The 4,403-nt window shown below is 37.0% G+C and overlaps 1 non-coding gene across 1 annotated transcript; it reads left to right on the top strand.

Annotated features, from left to right (window-relative positions):
• Positions 1 to 694: 694 nt before the first annotated feature.
• Positions 695 to 799, top strand: LOC129405288 (U6 spliceosomal RNA). Its single transcript, XR_008630466.1, has one exon. It is a non-coding gene; the product is annotated as a U6 spliceosomal RNA (small nuclear RNA).
• Positions 800 to 4,403: the final 3,604 nt, after the last annotated feature.

The raw sequence follows: 4,403 nt of genomic DNA, 5'->3' as shown, positions 1-4,403 counted from the left end.
ATGACTGAACGTGGATGAAGAATTTGATGTTGTTGTTATTGAGCTGATAGAACTGGAAATCACATAAACTGTAGTAAGCTCATTTAAGGATATTCAAGTAACTTTATGGAGCATGCTTGGGTTAATGATAGGGCAGAATTGCCATTAAAGCCAAATACTATTAGTTAATCCACTGGTGACACACATTAGTGATACTTGAAAAGTTATATAGTAGTAGTTCTTCAGGAGTTTTAATTCATCCTCCCATTTAGTTTTCTGGGTGTTTTATATAAAGTTATGATTTTTGCCATTCATCCTCAGTGAATGATTCAGATCCCTTTAACCTACCAGGAGACATGCTTGAGAAGGCTTTCTGTTAATGGAACATGACTGTCTTGTTTTCTTTCAAAATGCAATACAGTTATTTTGGAATTACAAGTCCACTGTGTGACCAAGAAGCATCCTCAACAGAAATACAGATTGCACAGTTTATTGGAAATGTGAATCATATTTTCTTTATTTACTCAAGGGCTCATGATTGGGAGTGGAAGTACAGCTAAAAGAAGAGACTATTGAAGAGAGTATTGGATTAATCTGAGGTCCTTCCATTTCATATCTGATTTATCTTTTGCCAAGAAATTGACCAATACTTTGATGGGATATATGCTCAGAAAATGACATTCAATTAACTGTCAGAAATATCTGTGATGCTTGCCTTGACAGCACATAGATGAACTAAAAAATTGGGACAATACAGAGAAGATTAACATGGCCTCTGTGTAAGAATGATAAACAATTTGCTGAAACATTCCACATTTTAAAATTAAATTTATTATGTTAGTCATTTTGCAATGTGTACATTCATCAAATAGTAGGGTTGTACATTTTAAACTTATGCAATGTTATGTCAATTGAATATCAATAAAAATGGAGAGAAAAAAATGGAGAAATGTTTCTGTTTAGAATTGAGGGTAAAAGAGGCAGGTATAATGCTGCTCCTCTTTTAAGAGTACAGTCAGAAATTTATCAGGAAATTAAAAATACGAAAAATGCTGTATTAAATACATATAATCTGAAATCCAGCATCTTTTTGAAAGAAAGTGGTTACCAGGGTATAAATGTTAGTATTCCATTGCCATCCCTGCCACCACAAATCTACAGCCTACTATTTTCCTACCATCGTTTCCTAATGATGCTTCTGTTGATAGAAAGCCCCAGTCATTTTTTATTAATGGATGCTGTGACTTCTTCCCACTCTTTCCATTGGCACAGCATTTACTGATTAAGGATGCTGGGTGAGTCAGAATATTCGTTGCATAATGATTGGTTACTTGGAATGGGTACCAGCTCTTCCTTTGTGATAAAGAACAGTGTATATAAATAAGGGTAAGAGATTTTCTTGATGTTCAAGGTCTTTGGGCTCGAGTTACAGATTATAAATTTCCTGGGCCACATTCTGGATGCAGAACTTCCACCGAAGTCAACTGAAAATTTTTTTTAATTAACGGCAGGAAAATTCACTATTATTATTTATCATTATTTCTTTTTGACTTCTCTGAAGATAATCTGATGCATAAAGTATTGAAGAAGTTTTGAGTTCTTCCAGTGACTCATTTTCATGCAAATTTCTGAATATTGTTTCCTTCTACCATATATATTTCCATCTTCCCTGGGTAAATCATCTTCATCCATATTACACATTCAGCGCCTGTAAATTCAGCCTGTATTCTCATTAAATGTTACGAATATGTGATTTTCATTTATGGTTTTAACGTGTGTTTCTGAAATTTTACAGCAGCATCTGGCCAGGAAATAGTGTCTGTGAATCCGAATTACTACACCTAATTTCACATTTTCTTCTGTATACTCTACTCCTTTCCACTAGCAAACAGGGGAATTTGGGTTCTTTTTTTACCCTAATTCTTGAGACCAACCCTCATGTACATTTATGTCTGATTTTGCTTTTCTTTATATGCATTATTCAGGGAATAGTGGAAGCAAATCTTGAGTCTCGATTTCCTCATTGCCAGTACTCACTGAACCAACGCAAATACCCTTTGGGAGGTTTCACACTAAGTTCAGCTCCAGTCTCTTCAAATCTCTTGATGCTGTTGTTAGATAGGTAATTTGAGACTAGCATCTCACTCATCTCACTCAACTGAGTATGTAGAGGAACGAAACAAGGGAATAGACAGGCCAACAAACAACACTTGACTATTGCTTAGAAAATAGATGTCCAAGCAATAGAATGGGTTGGGGAAAATATGGAATAACAGTGATACAAAAGGAGAGTATGAAAGATAATTGAGCACTTTGGAGGCAGAAGAGGTGACAATCAAACCATAATCTTTGTATATCAAACTACAAACATTAGCACTATTCTAACCACACATTTTTCTCCTCCAATGATCCTTTTTAAACACAAACATGATTCTTGCCTCTTATTATTTTTAGGATAAATATTTTGTTGTTGTTTTGGTTTGGGGCCACAGCCAGTGGTCTCAGCAGTTACCCCTGGTTCTATAACCAGATTGCTCCTGGTACTGTTAGGGACAACATATAAGTGCAAACTACATGCAAAGCAAGAAACTGTAAATATTCCAGCTATCTGGCCCAAAGAAAAATTGTTGAACATAGCCCATGAAACTCTTTGTACTCTGATCCATATTTACCTCTTTAGGCAGTTGCTTGTGCTTTATGCTTTAGTCATATGGGTTTGTTTTCCATCTCAAAAGACACTTCCAGGTCTTTGTATGTGCTCATCCCTTTGCTTACCTCACTATTTCACTCCACTCTGCATATATATCATATACATATATATATGTATATATATCACTTGTATAACTCATTATCCCATTGCTTATTGATTTGCTAAAGCAGGCACCAGTAATGTCTCTATTCATCCCTGTTGCGTGCTAGTGTAGCCCAGTGGCATCTGCTCACTCCAGGAACACGAAGAGCATCAAACCATTCCTTTAGGGTCTTGACGAAGAAGTCTGTCCATCTCATAGGTGGGCAGCCAGGCGTTCTTTTGATGTCATGTGGAATCCAGTCGGTAACAGCTCTATGCTCTAGACAACTGCTGGACTAGAGTTTACAAATGTTCTAGTCCAGCGGTTGTCTCTATCTCTATCTCTACATCTATCTATCTATCTATCTATCTATCTATCTATCTATCTATCTATCTATCTATCTATCTATCTATCTATCTACCTGTCTGTCTGTCTGACTGTCTGTCTGTCTATCCATTTGATTTCTTTGGGTCACACCCAGCTATGCTCAGGAGTTACTCCTGGCTCTCCCCTCAGGAATTACTCTTGGCTGTGCTTGGGGGACCATATGGGATGCTGGGGATCGAACCCAAGTCGGCCGCATGCAAGAGCCCTGAGCATTTCCAGGAGTGATCCCTAAGCACAAAACTCAGAATAAGCCCTGAGCACACAAATGTGTGACTTAAAACTACCACCGCCAGTAAAAGATATTATATTTTAAGATGGGTTATTTGTGTCTTTTAAACCTGAATTTCTCCTTCTGCTAAAGTCATTGTTCTCTAAAGTAGTTTTTCGACCTGTTTCTGACTCTGGCCCCTTTCAACTTTATTTCCATCCTGTGACCCTCTGTCATATGGATTGACTCTCTAGACTTATATTGTGGTCCCAAATTTTCACCCATGATCTCATTTGAGTATCCTGGGACCAATAAGTCAGTTTGTGGCCCATAATCAATAAACACTGGATGAGCATGTACAAATAAACTTTTCTCTGGGAATCTACCTTCTTTAGGTAGAATCCTCATAGCACTTTAAATAGAACAATTATTTTGGCAATGTTAACCCTTCCCATCAATAAACAGAGGATCTGTTTCCATTTACTTATATCTTTATATATATTTGAAACAATGTTATATCACTTTCTTTATGTATCCCTTCCCCATTTTTGTTAAGTTTATTTTTATTAACTTTGATTTTTTGAGGTGCTCTCCCTTGATCTATTTTTTTTCATTTTTGTCCTTTTTGGGTCACACCTTGTGATGCACACAGGATTACTCCTGGCTCTGCATTCAGGAATTACTCCTGGCGGTGCTCAGGAGACCATATGGGATCCTGGGAATCAAACCCGGTTGGCTGCGAGCAAGGCAAATATACCCGTTCTGTGCTATCGCTCTAGACCCTACTATCCCTTGATCTTTTACATTGAGATTAATGTGAGTCTTTTGGGTGGTAACCATGAAAAAATACAGAATCAAAAATGTTGGGTTCTAGCTTCTCAAAAAATTCTGACTTGCAGTAGAAAACATGAATAGCTGCAGAGGTAAAGACTGTAGAGGATGGCTTGGTACAAACTAATCTAGCTCTTGACATTCCCAATTACACTCATTTTGTTTATCATATGTGGCAATGAATTTACCTTTTTTTCCCTAAAGCT

The sequence above is a fragment of the Sorex araneus genome, chromosome 5 (genome assembly GCF_027595985.1).
Source record: "Sorex araneus isolate mSorAra2 chromosome 5, mSorAra2.pri, whole genome shotgun sequence".
Taxonomy (NCBI): domain Eukaryota; kingdom Metazoa; phylum Chordata; class Mammalia; order Eulipotyphla; family Soricidae; genus Sorex; species Sorex araneus.
The sequence above is the reverse complement of the archived record's forward strand: the minus strand, read 5'-3'. Positions and strand labels throughout refer to the sequence as shown.